We start from the raw sequence: 13,803 nt of genomic DNA, 5'->3' as shown, positions 1-13,803 counted from the left end.
ACACAGAAAGCATGCTGGGAGTGCAGTATGTCAGACACAGAAAGATAAGTGTGGTACGCGTCTGCTACCGTGAAGAGTCAAGTTCACTGAGAAAGCAGAACGGTGGTGTCCAGGGGCTGCGAAAAATGAAGTGCCTGTTAACTACGAGGAGAGTTTCTGGTTGAGATGGTTTGTTTGTTTGTTTGTTTGTTTGTTTTTAATTCAGGAAATGGTTGGGGTGATGGTTGCACAACATCGTAAATGAACTTAATGCCACCGAACTGTCCACTTATAGATCATTGGAAAGGTAAGTTTTCTGACTTAAATTTTGCGACAGGAAAGAGTGACAAGCCATTTGTTTATGAATTCACCTCTTGCTGACAACGCTTTCCTCACTCTTCTCTGATGAACAGTAATCGTTTTTAACATAGGTGAGTTGAAATATTCACTATAGACACACACACAAAGAGAGGGAGAGAGAGGAGAGAGAGAGAGATAGACAGAGAGAGAGACAGAGAGAAGCATTCTGTGAATTAACTAAAGGCTAGTTTTCCCTTCACAGCAATGTTCTCTCAGCCCAGGTGAGAAGAAAGCCCCACTAATCACTCCAAGAGGTAGGTTCTCTTGGCACAAGCCTGCGGGGAGAGATTCGGGGAAGAAGCGCTTCCTCAGGGTCAGTGGCTGCATCTACCCTCGGGGAAAGGGAAGTACCAAGTGTAGACAGCTACCAGCCTCCTTCTCTTAAGTTTCCTCAGAGAAGGCAGGCCCCTGACAGGACCTCTACGGGCCACAGCTACACATGGAAGTGTGGTGGGAAAGCACTCGCGGTATCAGAACAGTCTATGGTTGGTAGGTTTTACAATCTACCAACAATCTGGTTTCTAAAACAGTGAGATATATATACACTTGATCAAAAGGCTGCCCCATGCTCACTGTGGCTTCCCTGACAAGATGAGATAGCTGTGATGTGGCCCTTGGACTCATAGATAATCTCTGGTGGCTGCTAAAACCATTGTTTTTTTCAGTTGCCTAGTTGCTGGATCCTGCTACAGACGTCTGTGGCTCCTCAATGTGGGAATGGAGGTACCTAGCCAGTCACACCCAACCTCCCTCCTCAGCACTGTGTCATTTACCCAAGGACATGACTCCGTGCATGACCAAAACAGTTGATTCTCTCTGCCAGGGACCTTCCTCGATCCCATCTACCAACTGTAAATGTACTGATTTTCAAGAAAGACAAAATCAACCAATAAACAGTATTTCTTGATACCCGAAAGCTGCCTGTCCCCAGCAATTCCTCTCCTCTAATGTTTTCTTGCCACTCCAAACGCACACGTCATCAGCACAGCATACCCCAAAGTGGAAGATGTCGTCCATCTACTGTCCCTACTGGGGCCTCCTTTACAGGCTCCCCAAGCTTCTACCTTCATTCTACAGTGGACAGGAGAAAAGGGGAGCCTCAACGTGGCTGCAGGTACCAGCATGCCCCCCACCACTAGGCACATGCTTTTGGAACCACAGCCTCAATTCTACCTTCCCTATTGAAGCTTTTCCTTCCTACTTAAGAGGCCCTTCACTTGAAAGGTGGGACCAACTGTGCGTGGAAGCTAAACTCTCCCATATGAGGAAACCCCCAATACCCTTAAGAAACACTCACTATAGACTTGCCTTCTGGATTATTATTTTAAAGCGAGATTATATTTTTTTCCTGTTCTTCTGTCAGTTGCAAATCCCTAAACCAACTGGCATTCACTTAAAACTAATCTGCTGTGTTTTTATTGAAGAGAATAATCGGGCATGTTCAGCCCCACTGAACAGCTGGGAATTTTGTTGCTGAAGGTTTGGGTTTAGTCTTTATTTTTCTAGCTGCTGGGCCCTGCTAACAGGATTCCAGGAAGGTCACATTTAATCTTGCAGCGACAGGCTACCTAAGCATTTCTTAGGTTGGCCTCAGTAAAAATAAATTGCCTGAGCTCTGGAGACAGGCCTGGTGCCTGTAGACAGCCCAAACAATTAGAGCCAAAGGGAACCAATGGAGGCAGTTGTAAAACACTGCACTTGATTTCGAAACAATTTCACCGCGCAGGTTAAAGGCTGGCCGGAAGCGTTTGTTAATAACAATAACCAAGGTAGAGCTATTTAATCCACACAGAAAGCAGCAGTTCTTGGTAGCCCATCTCCAGTTCACCACCAAATAGATTTATATTCATAAAACGGTGTAAATAACACCACTGGGAATGAAACGTCAAGTTCTTTCAAAAGTCTTAGTATGAAAGAGAAAAGCAGAGCAATTTTTCATCTTATGGGTGTTGAACCTCTTATACAGAGTGACAAGGCCCCCTTGCTAAGTGACAAGACTCCGTGCCTGTGTGCTAAATACACATACCAATAGGTTTCTAACACAAAGCAGATCTGTGCCGTTCCTCCTGAGCTCAAGTTCAGCTTTCTGAGCTAACCTTTGCTTTAAACTGGAAATCAAAGCAACAAATATTTATCTAGTTCTTATGCGTATCAAGTACCCAGGAGGAATGCAGAGAACACATGATCCCAGCTCTCAAATAACATGTCACAGAGGTGAGAGAAATGAAAAAGTCCAAATAACCAAAGCTTTTCACAACACACCCAGAGGCCCACAAACACTCAGGTATACACACACACAGCTTATGGCCATAGGAACAGTACGTGCTGTGTGATGCTTCTGTGGGCATTCGGAATATTATTTAGTGTCTTCGGCTGAAGAAATCAAGTCAGGCTTATGATGAGAAGTCACAGGAGAGTCAGGAGCTTCTGACCAAAGTAAAAGACTTTACCTACTTCCCTTTGGTCCTTTCAGGTTCCATTCCTTGTACTAAAACTGTCCCGAGACCTCTCCCTCCTCTGTGTGTGTGTGTGTGTGAGAGAGAGAGAGAGAGTGTGTGTGTGTGTGTGTGTGTGTGAGAGAGAGAGAGAGAGAGAGAGAGAGAGAGAGAGAGAGAGAATCAGGGATCACCAGTATCACTAGTGTGTGTGTGTGTGTGTGTGTGTGTGTGTGTGTGTGTGTGTGTGTAACATTCAGCATCACTCCCCTGGTACAGTCTACCTTTTTTGATACAGGGCCTGTCACTGGCAGTGATCCTCCTGTCTCCACTACCCCAGTGTTGGGATTACAAATGTGGGCCATCAGGCCTGGCTGTTTACCTGAGTGCTGGAGATCGGACGCTGGTCCCCATGATTGTGCAGTGGGCACTTTACCAACTGAGCATCTCCCCAGCCTCTCTGCATCCTCCATTCCCTGTCCCATCTACTATGGTAGCTGCTAGCCTCTGGCGTCCGCTGAGCACTCAGAATGTAGCTAGGTTGAATTAAGACAACATGTAGGTTTAAAAAAAAAAAAAGCAACATACCGGACTTTAAAGATTTGCTATTAAAAAGTAATGTAAAGTAACATCTTTGCAATCATGGTGCTGACATGATAACATTTGGGAAGTAATGGGTTAAACAAATTTTATTATTTCATCTGTTTCTTTTACTTTTCTAACATAGACACTAAAAACAAGACATAAGCACATGGGTCATGTTGTACTTGTACTGGACAGTGTCCTCATCATTAACTGCCCCCCACTTTGGTTTTGTCCTCCAGTCTCTGGACTAGTATTTAATACACCCAACCTAAGTTTCAGCACAATCATAAAAATGGGGACTGTATTCATAACTGGAGTGAAACTGTTCTAATATTTCATCAGATAAAAAATAGACACGTGGAGTCTTCCTCCATGGTAAAAAATCAGAGACCACAGTGTAACTAAGGCTTCCTAAGTGACTGTCCCAAAGATTTGCCAAGTGGGTATAGAGGAAACCTAACACCCTTAGATTGTTTAGGACTCCCAGAAACTGCCCTAGCCTCCTGAGACAAGAGAACACATCTGATATGAAGTCAACAGGGAAGGTATAGAATGTAAAGACAGGGCATGCTCACTAGACCTCTTCATTTGCATACACCCTGAGACATAGATCTGTAGCCATTTGTCTAAATTAACTGCTCTTATCTGATAGGAAAAAACCCATATCTCCTCAACAGGATAAAATAATACAGCCTGGTCCAGACCTCTTACTTAATTTGGGTCCCCAGTTGCTAAAGCTAAGAAGACCCCTGTCTGCCTAAGCATTTATACTACAGAAAGGATAAGAGACAGAGCCTGGAGGACATCCCTAGTCCCTAAGAGTCATATATCTTAGAAGAAGCCTGAATCCTTTCCTCTCCATCACAAAGAAACCAAAGTTTGGAGCTCTCTCTGTGTGTCTCTGTCTGTCTCTGTCTCTCTCTCTCTCTCTGTGTCTCCCTCTCTCTCTTCCTCTCTCCCTCCCTCCCTCCTTCTTCCTCCCTCCCTCCCTCCTTCTTCCTCCCTCTAGGAAAGGGAGTAGGACAGTTTCTCCACAGAGTGAAATGCCCCCACCATGATCCATCAAGTTCTAGGGGTGGGGGACCAATACTGCAGTGACCTTCTGATTGACTGGCTTGTAAATACCAGTAATTCTTGTCTCCTTCTCAAGTGTTGGGTGTTTCTACGGTATTTACAATCATAAAAGGCAGAATTGTCAAGTGGGATAACATCTTAGATCGTTACTAGCTCTTGGCATAGTGAGGCAATGGTGCCTCCCAGCACTGGCTAGGAAAGCCCCAATTCTTAGCCTGGATCTGGACAAGGAAGCAGACTGAGATGAAGAATGGACACAAAGTCAATGGGTAGCATCCTCCCCAGCAACATTCAACTGCGTCAAACTCACAGAGATCCACTTGCCTCTGCCTCTCAAGTGCTGGAATTCAAGGCAAGCACCAAAACCACCTGGCCCAATTTCCTTTTCCTAATCTCCCACTTGCTAGAGTTGGGTCAATGGGGACACATGAGCATTGTCTTGAGAACATTGCTCTAGTTATGAAAGTAACTACAGTTGATTCAAATTTAAACATACGAAGTGTCTCAAGGAGTATCAAAAAAGGTCAAATATATCCTACCATCTAACTGTTTTCTTGCAGCATCTTTTAACATTGCATAAACAAAATACACATGATGTTAAAATTAAGAGTGGGGGTCACAATCTAATATCCTTTTCTCCCACCCCCAGCATGTGATAAATATTTCCCCTCATTAAATGCTATCCAGAAGTATGAATTTTAAGAACTATCTACTTTCCAGATGTGCCCATAATTTACATGTGTTTCTCTTGTTGACTATTCAAATAGCTCCCAAGTTTCTATATAGTGAAATCCAATTCAATAAACAACCTTACACATAAACCTTTGTTCTAACCTCTAGTCACCTCAAGGAAGTGGGTTCCTAGAAGCAACATTCCTGTGACAGACCGTTTAACTCTTGTTAGACTGAGGTCGGATTGTTTTGAAGCAAAATCTCACTATGTATCCAAGTTAGCCTTGAGCTCACTACATAGCTCAAGACCACCTCAACTTTGCAGCAATCCTCCTGCCTCAGTCTTCTTGGTGTTAGGATGGCAAGCATTCACCACTGTGACTGCCTGGCTGGAACACTTAGCATTCTTAACACTGTGAGCATCTATCACCAAGTTCAATTCCAGAAAACTCCTCCCCATGTCATGACGTCACACTAGGTTTCCCAACAGCGGATGGATGACCTGTGGTCCCTACCTCCCTACGGAGCTCACAGTTCAGTCTCCACCTGTTCTGGAAGAAAGCACAGTACTGGCCATTCTGTTCTCCTGTCTCCACACATACCCCACCCTAGTGCTTCTGATTCGCTGAGAAAGTTGAGGGGCCTCACAGTGCGCGGTCTCAATTCTTCAGTTCTCAAAACTTCAACATCAACACCTCAAAGGTGACTTCAACCATGCCCAAGTGACAGTCGCCTGTAAGTCCATGTTCAGTTGTATAAAAGTAGCTGCCCCCTGGCAGTTTCCTGTCACATTCTGTCTCCCCTGGGGTTAAAGGTCAAACCCCAAAGACAACAGTAGAGGCCGCTTCAGCATTTCAACTTGCCCTTGAGTAAGCACTAACTACCTGACTCTCCTTCCTTAACTCCACAGTGTAGTTGACACCTTGCAATGAAAGGAATTTCCTGGAATTTAACTTCATGGGATAGGCTTGACGTATTTAAAATGCTAAACCTGGAGCCTAAGAGATTGATCAGTGTTTAAAAGTGCTTGATGGCCTTCCAGAGAACCCAGGTTCAGTTCCCAGAATCTACACGGAGACTCACAACCATCTGTAACTCCAGTTCCAGGGGATCTGCCACCCTTGTCTGGTCTCTACAGGCATCAGGCATGCACACGGTACACAGACATCCATGCAGACAAAACACTCATACATATGAAATAAAAGTGAACGTTAACCACTCAAGCCAGATGTGGCCGTACATAGACAGAATGTCTACCTGCCTAACTGCCTCTTCCCTTTCTCCCAGTACCAAGAAGCCACAATTGAGCTTTCTCCTTATTCTCTCCAGTTCCCCAGATCCCCCCTGCCACCCTCCCAACACCATGTTTAGGTGTTAGGACATTCTCTTCTCACCATGTTCTTTCCTTTGTCTTCAAGAAATCTAGGATAAGGAGAAGAAAATTAAAAATAGCTGATATTGCCTGAAATAAAGTAATCTATATGCAGCTCCTTCTCATTCACAATGTCAACCAAATGAAATGAGGAGTGAGTCAAAGATTTGAAGCTCACAGGGCAAGACAGCATCTTCTACCTACAAAAGGACTCTTTGGGTTATCTCTAAATCTGACAGGCAGAAGGTCACTAAGGACCAATTAAGTTGTACGCTCACTACTTTCCTTTGGTTGCCCAAAGTGTGGGCATCCGATGCTGTTACACAGGTAGCAGTAGACTGATAAGTACATTTGGAAATAAGTTATTTAGAAAAATGGCATGCTCCAAAATAAGTTTGTTTAATGAAAACTGGACAGGCTTTTATCACACAAAATTCTAAATTAAGATCTCTGTTCAACTACATTGGTTATGCTCTCAGGGTTTAAAAAAAAAAATGCTTAGGACCCCACCCCCCCACCCACCCCCACCACCCCCCACCCCCGCCCAAGAGCCTCTTGATTCTCTGATGTGTCTCCACATCTCTCTTTGCTCAACTCTAGTTCTTTCTGGCTTACCTGAGCTAATGAAAGGAAGTATAAACCATAACAGAAACAAAACAAGACAGGAAAAAGAACCCACCATAACTATGACCTTCCTGCCCAAGGAGACCACACCACACAACACTGTCTATCTTCCTTGACTCTTTATAATGGAAAAGTCGGAGTGGAACAACCATGATGTGAATTCCATTTTTGGTATGATGACTAAGGTCAATATGGACAGCACCAATACAGGTGAACCCTATTCAAAGCAATGGGTAAAATGTAGAAGCAAGTGGTTTTTGCTTGCTGTTTGCTGGGCATAGCCTCTGAGCCAAGGCCAAAACCAAAGACTCACCCTGGGAAGAGATCCTTCAAAAGTGAGTGGTTCTGTACCTTTGCCCTGGCCACACAATTGAGGAAGGCTGGAGTGGAGGACTTGGCACACTCTAGGGAACAAGAGGTTCATAATGATGGGGAGAAGAGATATGTTATATACTGTAGTATTTTATAATACTATGGATTACAGCCAATCTCAAGTCTAAAGGATTTAGACTTGAAGATTGTAGCCAGTCTCAAATCTAAAGAATTCTGAATAGTCTCTAACTGTTCCTTTCTCTTGGTCATTTAATAATAAACAAATGTACTTCCTGGTCCCCTAAGGATTACAGAACTATCTAACCACATTTTATGGAAAGTAAAGTCCCAAAAGGGGAAGTTACTAAAGAATGAATAAAAGAGATAAAAGTCAACTCTAAGGCTTGGGGTGTAACTTAATGACAGAGCACTTACTTAACATGCTCATGGCTCTGGGTTCAATTCAGGGCACATACACATACGTGTGTGTGTGTGTGTGTGTATTATTTGAAATAAATCAATTTATGTTTATGTTATATATGAAGACAGCTTGAAACTAAGTAATTTATATACATATACTATTTATTTGTATGTATATAAAGTGTGTGTGTGTGTGTGTGTGTGTGTGTGTGTGTGTGTGTAGTGAATTCTAGGTTTCTGAGCCCATTCACCTTCCTCTACACAAAAGCTTGTACATGGCCAGTTGTCCACAAACATTTGATAAGTGAATGAGTTTGTGTGTTACTACATTTAACTAACTACTCTTTTAAAGTAATGATATGAGATTCCTGGATCCCCAGCAGAATTCAAAGTTCTGAGGGAAACGGTCAGCTGGTTCCAGTACCTCATGACTGTTACCTTAACGCAGATCTGTCCAGAATGCCAACACACTGGGTTTCCCTATGTGTGGACAGAATGACATTTACCAGATTTGATGAGAGTATCTTTTTCAAGTTGACCAGGAGTTCACATGACAAGAAGTCAGATGAAGGCTTCCTAAATGAACACAACTTGTTTCAGAGAGTCTATCCTAAGGTGAATCTTGTAAGGGGTGAGACCAATTTAAAGAACTCCCCGACAGTCAAAGGCTGGCACTCATAAGCCTGCTGCTTGCTCTTAATTCAGAGAAAGCCCAGGGAACCTTCATGACAAGGCCACAGCTGGGTGTCAGCTGCCTGGGGCAGGTATTTTTCTGGGTAGTATTTTCTTCCATATTTTATTTTCAAATAATAACTTGGGGTTTAAATCTTATACCTATATATAATCTTCTGTGGGGGATGGTAATCAAAGCTTGATCAAACCTCCTTAGCTAGCTACAATCTCCACCAGCTAACACACCCCCTCAGGTCAGCCAGTTATACATTAAGCTGATATTCTTAATTAAATATTAATCCATGCAAGCCAAAGAGCAAGGCATGAATGGAGGAGAGAGAGGTAGAAAGTCCTGCTCATCTCTGTCCCCTATTCAGGAAGGAACATGGAGTGCTACACAGATGAACATAATTGGCTTCATTATTAATACTTCTTGTCATTTCATAGAAATGTATCTGTGTGTATGATTATTTATTTTACATGTATTATGAATATGTACTATTGATGCTTATTTTCACCTGTCATGGCATATTATTTTTACATATGTGGTGTTGAGCACTCCAGCAGTCTGTAAATCCGAGTCAACCAAGACCCTTTAAAGACAATGCATAAAATATAGACTAGTGCTAAGCCATATCTGTAGGAGCAATAACTTAATGAGTCTGAAACAGTGGTGAAAAAAATCAGACCAAAGCACCGTGCAACCTGTGTGTTGTATCTATTATAAGAAGGGAAAACATGTTGTCTTTCATATTAACCTATAATGGATATGTACCCAGCTGTAAGTGTGTGTATCATATACTATTTGGAAAAGAGATCAAGAAAGGGTAATATTAGGTGATGGGGAAGGACAGAATGTAGGCAAAGGGAACCATGAGTCATGAAAGAGGAAATAAAGCTAATGTTTTCGTAGTTTCAACCCTGTTACAGGTTTTCATTTTAGTGGTAGATAAGTGCATACAAATGAAATTAACAGTGAATTATAAACCCCCAAGTGAAGCTCCATGACTTCTGAAAGGTCATTCTAACTGTATAGAAAAGTTCACGGAGATGCATAGAGTTTGGGACTGGGCAAGTATTTGTTTGAGTGGCTATCTTAATCTATTTGCATCTTAATCTATTTCCATGTTTTGATAAGTGTGAACCCATTACAATAAAGTGATTTAATTAATGTATAAATAAACAGAGAAAACACCCATCCAAAATCAGTTGTTCCCATATCATTTGGTTTCCATGGTTATCATTTAACTTTTCTCCTAGCACACACACACACACACACAAAATTATTTCACATATTTCACTATTAAATATTTTCTTGACAGTTTACAAATAATAGTTGCCCAATATTTAATCCTTTGCCATTATTTTATATACCCTCAGAAGTATCCTCCTAATTATGATTCCCCACTTTTATTTTAAAGACAGGGTCTTGGTATGCATCTGAACTTGAACTCACAATCCCCCTGCTTCTGCCTCCCTAATGCTGGGATTAGAAGTATGTGCCAGGACACTCACCTCCCTATATATTTTTTAACCTTAACAGTAATCTAATAGAACTGAGAAAGTTAATGTGTGACACATTTGTGGGTTGCTAAAATTTACCCAATGTTCTTTCATACACAGTATCACAATTGTTCCCCAAAGCAGCCCTGTAAGTATACTATATTATTACCTTTCTTAGCCTAACCCCCCCAAGGTAATTACTGTATTTATTTTTGGTTGTTGTCTGCTCACAGCTAGAATGCAACCTCTGTAGAACCTGAGGAGGCTGCCCTTCTTGCTTCCAGATGAATCCACACAGCCCTACCACTGGATCTGGTAGCTCATGTCCCACAAATGTATAAATAAGTTCTCTCTTGATTACTTTAAGCCTGTTTGGGGGAAGGCAGATAAGGGACCTGTGATGTGACACCCCATGCACAGTTCGGTAGTCTGTTTGCTACTTTAAAAAATGAAGTGAAAACGTTGGAAATAAAATACAGCTTTTCCTAAATAACGCAGAGAAAAAAAGGGCAGTGCCCTTGGGCATGTGAGGAAATCAATGTATATCAAATGCTGAATATCCCAAGTTTTAAGTATTCCAGTCCTAGATTTAAACAGCTTTCACTAGCTCTGGTATATTAAGTATTTGTTTAATGAAGTATTTCAGGAGGTGGGGTAGGAGAAGAAAGCAACCATAGTTCACAGAGCTATCAGGACTTCATGGTAATTCCTCTTTTGCCTTACTTTGCTTCCAAACCTTCTTTATATACATATAAGATGATATTTTTACAGGTAAGTGAGTCTGAAACATGTGGAACTCTTCCTAACTTCTGAAGGTCAACAGAAAAAAAAAAAGACAACTCATTGAGAATGAAATATGTTTAATTTTAAGAAGCAGTAACAAATCATAACAGACAAGACCTCTCAGACCTAAGCGCAGGCCAAAATCTAACTTCTTACACAAGCAAGGCTGTAAATTATAATCATTCACCAACTACAGTGAAATTCCGGACTTTGCCCGTCAATCAATAGATGTTCCAAAGTTACCCCTTAGAAGAGATGCCAACTCAAGTTCTACATATTCCATTTGCTTCAATCTGCTTTGGAAAAGAAAAATTCCAAGACTGTATTGGTTTCTATTTTTATGACACCCCCACCCCAACATAAAAAGAATGAGAGTTGAGAAAAATCACAGAACCCTGAACTCGTGCGAGTGATTAAGTTAAACGGGGCGACCTCTGGGGCCCTGCCCTGACCAGGCAGTGTACATCTGTCTACCCTACCATCCAGTCATCCACCTTCTGTAAACAGTGGGCTAACAGACCCGCGCCCTGCACCTGCCCTTAAGCACCAGAAGCACAGACTGCTAACTTCAAATGTTACTTGCAGTCAGTCGCTGTAAAAGAACTAATAAATGACTTCAGACTTGACGACAACCTCAGTAATTCCTGAAAATGCACAACAGGAAATGTAACTATCCTCCACCCTCCCTAGCCATTCATCAAGAGCAGCCGGGAGTCCTGGCCACAGGGAGGCCAGTGGCAGAAAGCTAACCCCAGCACCACTTCGCCTCCCTGGCACAGTCACAACCAAGGACAAGGAGTGCCCACACTGGGGGTTGGGGGGGAGGAGGGAAGGAGGGACATGTCCCCAAGTTTCAAACATAGGGGGTTAAGAAGGACTTCAAACGAGCCAGCAGACGAGTGACAACCTCCACTGCCAATCCCCGGGGTTTTATTTACATCCGACCACCAAGGGTCTTGCCTCCACCGGCAGACCCGGGCGTCTCACCTGGTGCCCGAGCACAGTCCTGGCTCAGGGCTGAGGCTGCCGGCCTCCTTCCCTTTCCTGCTCCTAAGGGGCGGAGGGGCTGAGGGTGGCCAACGATCCACGACCCGGGGCCCAGCGGAGGCACCGGCTGCGGCGTCCGGGGCCCTGCGCTCTCGCTAAGGCTTCCCCGGGCCGCTCAGGGGCGCCGGCCCCCAAGGCCGTGTGGCGGGGACTGGCCGGGCACCGCGATTGGCCGCGGCCCGCATCGCTCGCCCAGAGAGCCGGGCCGGCGGGGCGGAGTGGAAGTGGCGGCTGGCCGCTCTGCACCAACCATGTTCGGCCGGCGGGCGAATGTCACCCGGCGCCGGGAGCGGGTCGGAGGGCACGGGGCGGGCACTCGGCTCACCATCGCTTCCCGGAGACCCCCCGAGGGCTCGCCAGCTCCCCCACCGCCACCACCAACCCCGACTCCTGCCCGCGTGGGGAAGGTGGGGGCGCTGCTCGGTCCCCGGAGGCTCCCCACCCCCACACCTCGCCCGTTCCGTAGCCAAGGCGGGTCGGGCCCAGCGCGCCAGGCCGGCCCCGGGGCGCCCGCGGGGACCCGGAGGCGCTCGCAGCTAGGCCGCGCCGGGGTAGGTGACCCCTGCGCACAGAGCCCTCCCGGGACGCGCCTCTCGGGTGTCTTGCGTGCTGGGACAAGTGCAGTGACAAAGCCCCGAGGCCAGGCCGGGCGCTGGCCGGCGGGTAGGAGGACGCGATGTCCCCAGCGAGTGGCGGCGGCCCAGCCCCCAGGAAGCCGGGCGCGCCGGCCAGGCCCGCGCCCAGCCGCGCGCGGAGCCCGCCCGGCCCGAGTGGCCGCTGGCACCCCACACCAGTCACCCGAGCCCGAGCCCCGCGGGCGAGCGCATCCCGGGAGCGCCTCCCGGCACCCATCAAGTTTACTGTGGCCACTGCCCGGGCATGGGTATCTGGGGACCGCGGGTGCCAGTCTATTTACACCGGAGACTGCCGTGAGAGAAGGGCCGCCGCCGGGCACCGAGAAGAACCCGGCTCCCTTCTTCGGACCTGGTGGCGACAGTGTCTGTAAACACACACATACACACACACACACACACACACACACACACACACACACACCAATATTATTTTAAATGAGGCCCGACTCCAGCGGACCTGCACCCACAACGCGCACGACACCTGGGGCGCAGAATCACACAGAGCAGATCTGTGTCCATGGAGCCACCTCTTCGCATCTGCAAATCCAAAAGTGAAATTAAACCTCCACTAACCTCCTCCTCCTCCTCCCTCTCTACCTCCTCCTCCTCCTCCTCGCAGCCTCAGCAGCCCCAGTACCAGCAGCAACAGCAGCAGACCCTGCTTCCCCTAAAATCAGATGATCCATAACTGCGCCGACTCTTCCTCCAAAAATCGGTATTAATATTTATGAACCCCGGCATTTTTTTCCGTCTGCAAAATATCGTGTCAAGGCATCAGGACGCACATACATACATAGCTCCTGTCCCCATCAACATGCCCTCGAGAGAAAACACACGCACAGTCACAACTATTATTTGAAAAAAAATGTTACCTCTCAGTGTGCTTTTTTTCACGCTACCAATACAATCCCGCAAGGTGTGAGTGTTGTTAGGGTGTGTAAAATGGAAATGAAAGCCCGTCAGTTGAATAATCGCAGGAGCAAAACTAAAAGTTACTCCCCAGCTTGCCTGAGAACAGTCCAGATCGAAAGCAAAACAAGGAGAGGAAACTGCGCGGAGCCGAGGCTGGAAATCCCCCCACCCCCGCCCTCTCCCGGCCCCGCTCCCTCCCTCGCTCCCCCTCCGCCCTCCTCCCTCCCCGCCCTTCCTCCCCAGTGTTTGTTTCAAGCTTGTGCAACCCGGAGGTGGAGGCAGAGGGAGGGCTCCAGCCGCCAGCCGGGAGGTGCGGAAGTTCGCCGCCGCTGTTCATTGGCGGGCAGCGCGGCTTTCATCATTTCTCGGAAAAGTCAATTTCATTTTCACTTCCCCACGTCGCGGCTCCGGGGGAGCA

General features: G+C 45.9%; 1 protein-coding gene across 1 annotated transcript in view; it reads right to left on the bottom strand.

Annotated features, from left to right (window-relative positions):
* Positions 1-13,521, bottom strand: part of Irf2 (interferon regulatory factor 2) — a 107,612-nt gene extending 94,091 nt beyond the window's left edge. The window contains exon 1 of the mRNA XM_059244825.1: positions 13,346-13,521. The gene's annotated coding sequence lies outside the window, so the exon portion shown is untranslated. The remainder of the gene's footprint in view (positions 1-13,345) is intronic.
* Positions 13,522-13,803: the final 282 nt, after the last annotated feature.

This window comes from Peromyscus eremicus, chromosome 17 (genome assembly GCF_949786415.1).
Source record: "Peromyscus eremicus chromosome 17, PerEre_H2_v1, whole genome shotgun sequence".
Taxonomy (NCBI): domain Eukaryota; kingdom Metazoa; phylum Chordata; class Mammalia; order Rodentia; family Cricetidae; genus Peromyscus; species Peromyscus eremicus.
This window is presented reverse-complemented; position numbering and strand designations above follow the sequence as displayed.